A 12761-nucleotide genomic window follows, 5' to 3' on the forward strand; every position below is an offset into this window, starting at 1 on the left:
ATAGATTCTCCTTTCACAGAACTTCATGTTGGCAGCCATGTGGTTGAACCATGGTGCCCCTAGGCTAACATCCTCATGTTGGAGAGGAGAGTTAAAACAAAGTCTTCTTTGTCAACGTAGCTTTGGACATGAAGCCTCAACTTCCCAATCAAGGGAGTCATGCAGGCTTGCTGTCCCTTGAAAGCTGTGTCAACAGTTACAATATCTCCCATCTCAAAAGCTTGAATGCCCAACTTGGTGACCAACTCATGAAGGCATCGTGCTCCCTTACTTTTCCCCAAGCATAGGAGAGGAGTGAGCCTTTGCAATGACTATCCTCTTTTGGAGCTTCAATCATAGAAGCTTTAGGAGTGTCATTGCATACATTTCTTTTGGGGCAAGAACGATAACTATGTCCTTGCTCCCCACACTTAAAACACTTATGGTCCTTATTAAAGGCCTCTAATTATTTGGGAGAGATCTTATTTTTACCTTTGTAAGTTCCTTTATTCTTGGACTTGTTGTTGTTGGTGTTAATGTTGCCTTGGGAAGAGTTTTGAGCATTGCTCTTCCCTTTAGCTTCATTTTGATCCCTGTTTTCCATGGTCTTGAAACTTATTCTTACCCTTTGGTTGAAATTGATCCTTGAAGCAACCATAGTGTGGTGGATGGCTTCCACCATAGTGCTAGGCCGTTATGAGTTGACATACTTGGCCATTTCTTCAGGTAATACCGCACAAAATTGCTGCTTTTGTTTGGAGAAGTCTATCCTTTGAAAGACTGTAGCTTTGAGATGTAAATCCCAAAACTTCTCTACATATTTGTGGATAGACTCGTTGAGAGCAGCTTCAAGATCCGCCATTCGGTAAGCACTTTGTCCTTTGCATCTCTTGCAAGGAATTGCTTCATGATGGAAACTCATAGAGGGTTTCCATTTCTTTGGGGCCTTGTCATTGCCATGAAGGCTAGCCCACCATTGACGAGCAGATTTCTGGAAGTGCATAGCTACATGGTGTAGCTTGGAGGACTCCGTGAAGCCCTCGTCTCCAAAGGCCACATCAAATTGTTGGATGAAGGCCAATACTTTATTGGTGGCACCAAAGGTGCCATCATAGGTAAGAAAAGATATAATCTTTCCTCCCTCTTTGAATTTCTTGAGCTTTTGAGACCTTCGCCATGCAGGGTAAGTTTTGTTATGTCCTCTCCTCTTGTATTCTCTAGGAGAATAACTATTTCTTTCGTCGGAAGAGGAGGAAGGTGAAGAAGAAGGAGAAGAGGGTGACCTCTTTCTTGCCTTTTTTTTTCCTTTGTTTCCTCTCTTCCCTTTTGGAATGACGAGGAGGACTATGGGTTGAATGTTTCCTATTGGGAGGAGTTGGCAACAGTTTAGACCGCCGTCTTCATGGAGCCACATCTTCAGAGGAACTTAGGGATTTGCTTCTTTCTCGTTCTTTGGATTCCTCCTCTCTTATGGGAGAGAGTCTTATTTTGGAAGACTCATCAAGAGACCTCCTAAACGCTCTCTCCTCTTGGAGAGGAAGGGAAATCCCATAAGCACGAAGTTGTTGGGTAACTTCGGTTTGCAAAGTAGGGTTGCCCATAGCTTAATGCAACCTAGTAACAAGATAATTGATAAACATGGGGGCATCATCATTAGCACTTTCATGTGCAAAATCAAAGTTATCAATGTTCATTCTAGTCTCTTGGTTATTGTCAGCCATGCTAATTATACTTACGTGTTTACTTAGTGTATTCTTTGGCAATTCAAAACCTTAGTTTCTACTCCTCTTAGCCTTTGAAAATAAGCACTTAAGTATCTACACCCATGGCTAAAATTGGTTAATTATAGAGAGTAGTGGGGTGGGTCTAACATAGCAGAATTGTCGAGGGATAGCTCCTTTTGAACTTCTTATGGCTCAATAATGGTAAAGCCGTAGGCAAGTATAAAAAGACCCCATTATTAAGACCAAAGCTCCCGAGGTGTACACCATATCCCACATAGTGGGCTCAACAAAACCGATAATAGATCCCAATCCCACTTACACTACTATAATTAGCAAAATCAACCATTAATAGTCTACTTAAGGACCTCCCTTCTTAAGTAACAAAAAAGAAACCAAATGCTTTGATACCAATGTAATGGGAATGAGTCTATGAACTTTGAGGATAGCAGAATTAAGAGAATTAGAGTGAGCATTTTTGTGAGATTACTTTGAGAACATAGAGGGTGAACTTAATTGATGGTAGCAACATGAACATAGTACTTAATTAACTTGGCATGAACAATAATTTTGCAAGAGAGAGAGTATTAAAGAACATGACAATAGTTGAGGACCGGATTTACTTGGGGAAGGTCCCCCCTCCAAAAGACGTTTGTATTATAGATTCTCCCATCAAGAGAAACTTGGTACAATACAATCTTTGTGTTCCTTGTGACCTTGGTGATTCTATGAAGATGGAAATCTTCATGCATCACGAGCATAATATAAAATTTGTAAAAAGCATTAACTATCCCAAGCCTCAGTCCCAAGGCCTCAAACACCTTTGAAGGTGGAGAGAGCTACCGGGAAAGGGGGGTAGGGAAGAGGAAGAAGAATCATCCATAGGAGAAAGAAATAATTCCTCACTTATCACCACTCTTCTTGATTAGCATAGCATAATAGCATAGTAATGAAGATGAAGAAGATGACAAGATTAAGCATTGAAGCATGGCTCTTGGTTGGATTTTCATTCCATAGCCAAGAGTGTTGGTGTAGGCTCTCCACTTCTCAACAAGTTTGGAGAGGAGATGGAGCTCTTGCACTTTGCACTTCACACAACGAGAGAATGTGTGTGTGTTTGTGGGAGAGTATACCCCCTCTCATGATTGGTCCACATCTCTCTCTCTCTCTCTCTCTCTCTCTCTCTCTCTTTCTCTTTCTCTAGTAATATTTAATTATATCATTTGGGACATGTGTCCTCTTTTTTCTCTTTGAGAGAAAGAACTTAATTATTTATTTTTATGCATGTAAATTCTCATCGGACCCCTTTAAAGCCTACCCAATAGGATTCAAGCACATCATGAGAGCCACATGTGGATAATTTTTTGAACATGTGTCTTTTATGCTTCTTAAGTCATTTGGTTTGATTTAAATACTTTAAGCACTTAGTCCGTCAAGCATGTGTCTTTTATGTTTCTTAAGTCATTTGGTTGAATTGAATACTTCAAGCTTTAGTCAATCAAGCATGGAAACATTAGTGACTCTTGAGAAATTTTCTTTGAATTTAACATTTTAAATACCTTAGTCATTTAAGCATAATAATCACCTCGAGCTTTGGGCAAGGTTCCCACAACCACTTTAAGCATCTTAGCACCTCATGATTGGGTAGGATCCCCACCTTGAGGTTAGCCCTAGCTTGCGTAAGGTCAAATGACTTTTCAACACTAATTTTTGGAGGTCTTTAATAAAGATAACTCTCAGGTATTTTAAGCTCCAATAAGTGCACGTTGCTCTTTGATAGACTACCTCCTTTTGGACCCCTATTGAGATGTAACCATATCTCCTCTTGATCCCTTACTGAGGTTAATCTAGAAGCACTTATTGCACATTGGTCTTTGGTAGACCGTCTCCTATTGGACCCCTATGGAGATACAACTATTCCTCCTTTTGGTCCCTTGTTGAGATAGGTCTAGAAGCACATGTCTATATTCTAACTCTTGTTCCCCATTTATCTTCCCATATCAAGTGATCAGTTTAATATGAGAAAATCATTCGGAAAAGTTAGATATTATATTTTATGACAAGACTCATGGGAGAGAAGCTTCAAACTGCACCATTCGGTGAGCACTTTGTCCTTTGCACCACTTGCAAGGAATTGCTTCATGATGAAAATTTTAAGAGTTTTCCATGTCTTTGGGGCTTTGCCGTTGCCACGAAGGCTATCCCACCATTGACGAACCAATTTATGGAAGTGCATAGTTACATGGCATAACTTGGAGGACTCTGTGAAGCCCATGTCTCCAAAGGACGTATCAAATTACTGAATGAAAGCCAATACTTCGTCAGTGGCACCAAAGGTGCCATCATAGGTGAGAAAAGAGACACTCTTTCCTCCCTCTTTGAACTTTTTGAGTTTTTGTGACCTTCGCCATGCGGGGTATGATTTACGATGTCCTCCCCTCTTGTATTCTCTAGGAGAATAGCCATATCTTTCGTCGGAGGAGGAGGAAGGTGAAGAAGAAGAAGAAGGAGAAGAGGGTGACCTCTTTCTTTCCCTTTTCTTCGTTTGTTTTCTCTCTTTCCTTTCGGAGTGACAAGGAGAAGGACTGTGGGTTGAACGTTTCCTCTTGGGAGGAGTTGGGATCGTTTAGACCGCCGTCTTTGTGGAGCCACATCTTCAGAGTAACTTAAAGTTTCATTACTTTTTTGCTCTTTGGATTCTTCCTCTTGTATGGGAAAGAGTTTTCTTTTGGGGGTCTCTTCAAGAGGCCTCCTAAGATCTCTCTCCTCTTGGAGAGGAAGGGAAATCCCATAATGTGAAGTATTTGAGTAACTTTAGCTTGCAAAGTAGGGTTGCCCATAGCTTGTTGCAACTTAGTAACAAGATAATTGACAAACATGGGGGTATCATCATTAGCACCTTCATGTGCAAAATCAAAGTTATCAATGTTCATTCTACTCTCTTGGTTATTGTCAGCCATGTTAACAAAATTTGTGTACTTACTTAGTGTATGCTTTGGCAATTCAAAACCTTAGTTGCCACTCCTCTTACCCCTTGAAAATTGGCACTTAAGTATCTACACCCACGGCTCAAAGTGGTAATTATAGAGAGTAGTGGAGTGGGTCTAATATTGTAGAATTTCGGAGGACTAGCTTATTTTGGACTTCTTATGGCTCAATAATGATAAAGCATTAGGAAAATCTAAAAAGACCCCATTATCAAGTCCAAAGCTCCCGAGATGTGCACCATATCCCACATAGTGGGCTCAACAAAACCAAGAATAGGTCCCTGTCCCACTTACCCTAATATAATTAACAAAATTAACCATTTATAGGCTACTTAAGGAACTCTCTTCTTAATCAAGAAAAGAGAAACAAAATGCTCTGATACCAATGTAATGGAAATAGCCTATGACCTTTGAGAGTAGCAAAAATTAGAAGAAGCACTTTTGTGGAATTATTTTGTGAGCATAGAGGGTGAACATAATTGATGGTAGCAACTTAAACATATCATTTAGTTAACTTGGCATGAACAATACTTTTGCAAGAGAGAGTTTAGAGAACATGACAGCAGTTGAGGACCAGATTTATGTGGAGCCTGTCCCCCCTCTAATAGGCATTTGTATTATAGTTTCTCCCATCAAGAGAGACTTGATACAATACAATTTTTGTGTTCCTTGTGACCTAGGTGATGCAATAAAGATGGAAAACTTTATGCATTAAGAGCATAATATAAACTTTGTGGAAAGCATTAACTATTCCAAGCCTCAGTCCCAACGCCTCAAACACCTTCGAAGGTGGAGAGAGCTTGTGGGGAATGAGGGTAGGGAAGAGGAAGAAGAAACATTTCATAGGAGAAAGAATTAGTTCCTCACTTATCATCACTCTTCTTGTTAGCATACATAATAGCATAGTAATGAAGATGGAGAAGATGGAAATCTTAAGCATTGAGGCATGGCTCTTGGTTGGATTTACATTCCACAGCCAAGAGTGTTGGTGTAGGCTCTCAATTTCTCTACTAGCTTGGAGAAGGAGATGAATCTCTTACACTTTTCACTTCACACAATGAGAGTGCGTGTGAGTGTGTGTGGGAGAGTATACCCCTCATGCATGCCCCCTACTTGCTTTGGTCGACCCCCTCTTCTAGCACAAAGTTGAAGCTCATTGGATCCCTACAAGCCAGCCAATCACATGCAGGATGCATATCAAGCAAGCATGCTAGCCTTGGGACAAGTGTCCCCCTGTCCCCTTTGAGAGAGAGGACTTGTTAAATGCAAAACCAACTAATTAAATCTACTTAATTATCATTGGACCCCTTGGGAGGCCAACCAATAGGCTTTGGACACTCCTTGAGGGTAACATAGCTAGGGGCTTGACATGTGTCCTACTTGCCTCTTGAGCAAGGGGTGCCCTTTGGGAGAGAGAGTGGTCAAGAAACCACCCCCCCTAATTTCATGGCTTGCCCCCTCCTTGTAGGGATATGCATCGACACCTCAAGCCCTTTAACCTTGGGCCCAATTCTCACCACAAGCTCGGCCCTTAAGCCCCTCAAGCTTGGGCTGAGTTCCCAACTCAAGTACAACCCTAGAATCTCAAGCATGAGAAGCACCTCAAGTATCTCAATCATCAATCACTTCAAGCATCTCAGTCATCATGCACGACAAGCACCTCAAGCTTGGGCAGGGTTCCCACCTCGAGCACAACCCTAGCTTACCTAAGGTCAAAGGAATTTCAACACTAACCTTTGGAGTCTTCAATAAAGCTAACGCTAAGGTCTTTTAAGCTCCATTGATTAGATTTTCTCTTTGATAGATCATCTCTCATTTGGACCCCTTTACCATTGGCCCTGTGTTGAGATAGATCTATAAGCACATGTCTATATTCTAACCCTTGTTCTTGTTTATTCTCCCACATTAAATGAACAGTTTAATATGAGAAAATAATTTGGGTTGGTTAGATATTAGATTTGATGTCATAGCCAAATTAGGAGGTTGACAAACTCCACCCACATCGGGGATAGGTCTTTAAATGTATCGCGAGTTTTGAATGATGGGTCCCATTATAGGAGCACACATATTGGCGATCGGTTGATGTAAAATGGGCTTTTGGCTGCGACTTTTGATATTGATGAGGGGTCGTTAAACTGAAGTGTACAAAACCTTGTGGACGGAAATTACATCAAGTACATTGATCCACCATGGTTCAAAATTATCGGGTCATACAACTAGTTGATGAGTTGGTTGGTACCTTGCCCATGAAGCCAAACATTAGAGTTGAGTCGATCAACTTGACTAATTATTTCTTGATCAATGCTAGTAAGACCGCCAATATGTATCCATTTTCAACCTCCACCCTCTATGGAAGGGCCTTGTTTAATGCCTAGAAAGCCTTGTCTCCTCACGCTAGGTCTATGCCTCTGGATGGTGCATTTGTTTCCTCGTAGGACCTCTTATTAGGAATGGATTCACTTTGATCCAATCTTCAAAAGATTGTTGAAATCTCCATTTCTAGCTACACTTTATGCTCTCTTAACTGCACCAATTTCTTTCTTGCATTGTAGACGCGCTCGAGCCCAAGGAGACCAGGGGTGCTCGGCTCCTTCCCCTCTTTTTTGGTGCCCCGACCTTCTGACTCTAGTGTGTTTTTCTTAGTTGTTTCTTAGGATATCACCTCTGCATACGAAGTCTTGCATGCTACCATGACCATTTAGAGTGACAGTCGCAAGCTCTCTTGCCTCTGGGTGCCACTCACACTCCTTGCCCTTTGGACTTCCAAGCCTTGGGGAACCTAAGTACATGAGAACCAGACCTTGCAAGGGAGAGTGAAGTCGATATTCAAAAAGCTTAAACGAGGAAGCTTATTCATTGCATTGAAAAGGAGCAAAGATAATCGACGAAAATTGGAACTTATTCAACGTGCAAACTAAGGCAAATCTTCTACGTGCAAAATACAACTCGACCAAATGCTCAGCTACATGACTTCTTGACTATGGTCTAATGGGGTCCTAAAAGGGCCATCGGCTCATAGTGAGAAGCCTTGCCCCAGCCCTCTGCCCCCACTCAATGACGCCTCCCCATACCCACATTCATGCACACTCACACGTACTCCGTGGACTTCAATTCATACAACCAACACCTTAAAGTAGGTGCTAATTTTTTTTTAATGTGCTAGTTTCAAAAAATCTTCTCATGCCTTTCATGATGTGGTCCAAAGCTGGACGTCAATAAGCAACTTTTCCATGTTTTTCACCAATGACATTGATTTCTTGTGATGCAAGCCTTGTGGTCGTGGTCCGCGAGATTGAGATTTTCGTGCTACACCAAGCTCAATGGCTGTCCTTTTGTTGACATGTGATTGTCTGTAGAGCATGATCTAGAAAGGAAATCTATCATTTCTCTTTGTATGGGTTCTTTTGGGTGGATTTTTCTTTTGCTTGACTTATTTGGATCTCTGAGAGAAAAACTTCGAGGCATCTCCGCTCCTCATACTTCATGATACAACATAGGGGTCTAAACCCATCCTTGAAGAGGTAATGATATGTCCGCCGTACATCATAGTATATTGTGCATCACATATATAATGCTCCTCACTTATAGGCCATAGCCACAAAGCTTACAAATGCTGTCTTGTGATAGAATGTTTACCCATGTGTGTGTGTGTGTGTGTGTGTGTGCACGTGCACGTAAGCAATAAAAAATTAAAGACTACACCATTCAAGTCTGTATACAATATGAGAGGAAAAAGGTGAGAAGGCTACTATGTATGAGAACATAAGAATGAAAAGTAAGCGTTTGACCTTGCAAGTGATCCAAAAACATCCTACTATGCAAGCTTCAATCCTGGTCCCATCCGTCATAAACCAAGAGCACTAGGATTAGTTTATGGACTGCAGGTGTCAAAAGATCAAAGCACGTGTTATAGATGTCCACATAGAGAGGTTTAGGATATTAGGGACCGGATTGGCCATGGTTGGAGAGTGGATGGCAATGTAGGGGATAAGGAGAATTTCTTTTATCCTTAGGCTCAGAGAGTTCCACACTACTGCTTTGAAATAGCATATGGTTGGTAGGTCAATGGTTGAGGGGCAGGCAGTTTCTGCATCTATTGTGGGTAAGTACGGTGATGGGGTTAAATGAAGTGGGTTATTTCCGCCATCAAGGTAGTGGAGTGGTCCACACATGCGGGACTGTCATAAGGTGCCTTTGGTATCAAAAACATTTATCCCCATGATGTGCTGCCCTTATTGGGTTTAAACCAAGCTTTGTAGGAGTTTCCTTAGTATCTAAGCTAGTGGTCCCACCAAGTAGCTTCCTTTATGCTATTGGAGAGAGAGAGAGAGAGAGAGAGAGAGAGAGAGAGAGAGAGAGAGAATTTATCCCCATGATGTGCTGCCCTTATTGGGTTTAAACCAAGCTTTGTAGGAGTTTCCTTAGTATCTAAGCTAGTGGTCCCACCCAGTAGCTTCCTTTATGCTATTGTGTGTGTGTGTGTGAGAGAGAGAGAGAGAGAGAGAGAGAGAGAGAGAGAGAGAGAGAGAGAGAGAATGTGGAAAATATGGATTGATGTGTGTGTGGAGGGGTTTAGAACCTAAACTTTGTCTCTCAAGCCATTCCTATATGAAAATGATGCATCTCTACAGTAACCACAACAAGAAGTGACCTTGCTAGTTTCCTCAAAAAATAATACAAATAATGGAATGCTTTGTGTTTTCCTTTGTCTAATCTGAACCACTCGTAAGATATTTTTGCCTTGGATTCTTTTTGGGATTATCAGAAAGGGGATTGAAAATCCTTGGAGCATCTAAAACTATGCAATAATCTTTCTGTCTAGGAGCAGATTCTCATCGGAAGGCTACTTGAAAAAGTCTCAAACCTAACCCTTCTTCCCTGCTCCACACAACCATATTGGAAAGCCTGAATATGGCATGGAGAAAGACTTTTTAGTTCGCCCCAGACTAGAACAATTCATGAAAAGCTTAGGTCTACAGAAGATTGGGTCGTACACCTCAATAGGATCTGGTCCAAACAGTGGTCTGCAAGCAAATGGAGCCAAGTAGTTGGAAACATCTAGAAGGCCAAACTCGAAGAGCGCGACAAAGTTTTCCTTTGAAAAATTCCTTTTTGGATTCATGCCGAATGGTGAGAAGGCCAAAGCTAGAGGCTTAGGCAATGGCACCTGTGTCAGATGCAAACATCCTAATGAAACCCTCACGCACCTGTTTTGGGGATGTCTAAAAATCAGAGAATTCACGGGCATTATCTGCAGGTGGGTGTACACACATCTAGAAACTCCCTTCTTTAGACGTGACCTAGCTATGGGCGCTAGACGCATGGACAATGAGGATCACTTGAGTGACGATTGTATAGTGAGAGCTACAGTTTTGAGAGCGGTTTGGCAGTTCAAAAATGTGTTACTATTTCAAAAGAAGCGTGAACCTTTAGACACAAATTTTTTCGGTGTTGTTGAAAACCTTGTGCAAAGGATAGGCCATGGGAGTTTGTGACTTTCTATGATTAATACAATTCAAGCTCAACTGAGCATTTTGAAAAAACAATATTTGTCGCAATCTATGACTACGGTGTCCAACACTTGACTTGGAAATTTCACTATAGAGAAATTATAATAGGATTTTTTGTTGATGCTCGAATGATAGATCGTAGAAAACATTCAAGTGGGCTGTCAAAAAGCAACCTTGGGCTCTATTCGAGATGGAACAGTAGAGCTTGATGGAAAATTGGACATATTGGAGCATTGATGGCACAAAGTATGGACAAATGGAAAATGGTGTGGTTGAGGCGTCCTAATCCTTTCTTGGGCATATGACAAAAAGCACCTAATATTCCTCGTGGGACTTGGGGAAAAGGTCCGTGGTTGCATTTTCAACTCTTGAAAATGTGTTTGTATGATTGTTTGTGTATCTTTGTATGTGGGTTTTTAGGTCAGAATGAGTCCTTTTCATCAAAAAACAATGTTCATGTGTCAAAAGAGGGGGTTACTATGTTTGTTTGTCTGCGTGGATATTGTCTTTTTGAGAGTTGAGAGTCGAGACACTGCATTAAAAAAGGGAGTTTCACCCCTATGCACTTACACATGCATCACATGTACATCTAATATGCATCAAGTAGGGTTTCACTAAGGGAAATCCCTAAAGAAAAAGGGTTTAGTAAGCGGATCTCGGAAGATCCTCCCTTTGTCATCAAAGAGAAAAGGAGAAGGATTGGCACATGTCGTGCCAGGCAACAACGACTGCAGTTGTCTTGTAAATGTTGATGCTTTTAGGAGGACTCGAAGGCATGCGCTCATTTATGCGTTTGTACGACATGTGTGTATTTTTGCAGAGAGAGAGAGAGAGAGAGAGAGAGAGAGAGGGAGAGAGAGAGCCCAAATTATTTTATGAGCAAATGAAGGGCAACTAAAAATGATCCACCAAAATTCCCCTTTGAAGCACTTTTAGAAGTTGGTGGGAATGGAACCTCAAAAACAGAAAAGGTGGGAGCTTTCTTTTGTGGTGGGATGTTGTGTGTGCCTTGCTCTCAAAAAGGTGCTAGGTGAATGTTTGCCACATGGTTACTCCCTACTACTTGCTAGGAGGAGAACAATGGGCGTACCTAGGATTAAAGTCCTAGGATCAAAAGGCATCATGAATATGCCAAGGACACTTTGGGTGTTTCTATGCCCACTTTAAAAAGCGTTTGACAAAAAAAAGCCTTTGAAATTCCATCCTGCCCTCAAGACAAACACTCTCTTCCACTAGCAAGTGTGCTTCAATGTTCATGACCACAAAGTAGATTTACAAATAGTACCCCCCTTCCCATTTTTTGCGAGTGTGTGAATGGTGTCCCATCGATTGTCAAGTCTGGTTTCTCTTACAATTACCCCTCTTCGAGCACATTTCGCATGGGCCGGGGTGAACCCTTGACCGGTTGCCTGTTCTTGCATCTGCAAGCGGCATGGTTGCTCGGTTGTGTTGAACGTTGCCTAATGCCTCTCAACTCTACCAAAAATGGAAGAGTTGAAAAAAGCTTAGCATCGTTGAGTGAGACGCATCGGTCATGCTGGCTTTTTTCATCTTCTCGCGATCGTTTACAACCTGCCAAAGCGAGTGTGCTTTCCACGTGTAGGTAGTCTACAACCTGCCAAGCGAATGCAAGTCTGTACGAACGCAACTCGTTTCTACAGAGATGAGATAAGGCAGAGTGCAATTGGGGTAGAAAAGGCGAGGGTGGAACTCCCACGTGCAAATCTGCCCTTCATATGAGGTGCACAATCCAGTTAAGCAAGTCATTTCCTAAGCCCATATTATTGCCACTAGTATGTGACCCGCGCGTTGCCGTGGCTACACGTGGGTCAATTGAAGCAACCATTGTTCTCCTTCCCTTCAGAGGGAGGGCAAATGCGAGAAAATGCCTATGATTTTCATGTGAGCTTTTACAGCTCTTTAATAAACTTGTGCATCAACCACCACTATAACTACTTTCTCGATGACAATGTATGACAACACACAAGGTCTAAGCACCCTCCACATTCACATCAACCAAGCACAAATCTATCTTTTGGATCAACACTTAAGCACGTCATTTCCTAAGCCCATATTATTGCCAAGCTCATTGCCACTGGTCCTTGCTTAGCTTTTCACCGTAAACAGCTGTAAATGCCACTTTTTCCACACTTTTTATTGAGAAACAAGACCATTGGATATCTTGCGAACATTTTGAAACTTCACACTTAAGCAGTGCACCTTGAACGCTTCAAAGTTTCTTTTTAAAAAAAAAACTCACAAATTATTATTACTAGTAAAACGGCGCTGCCTTCGGCGGCGGCATGGCCCCTCTTACCCTCAAGCTCTTCACTCTTGACAAAGTTGAGAAAGAAGATCAAGAAAATTACTCTCTCTTCTTCTTTTTTTCTTATCTCCCCAGTGTCCCCCCCCCCCCCCCCCCCCCCCCCCCCTCTCTCTCTCTCTCTCTCTCTCTCTCTCTCTCTCTCTCTCTCTCAATCACACCCAACCATGTCAATCAACTTCAAAATATGTGCTGAGAGCAATTTCGAGAAAAATGTGTCTCAACTTAATATCATGCCGTT

This window comes from Adiantum capillus-veneris, chromosome 1, assembly GCF_014529385.1.
Source record: "Adiantum capillus-veneris isolate H3 chromosome 1, ASM1452938v2, whole genome shotgun sequence".
Lineage (NCBI taxonomy): Eukaryota > Viridiplantae > Streptophyta > Polypodiopsida > Polypodiales > Pteridaceae > Adiantum > Adiantum capillus-veneris.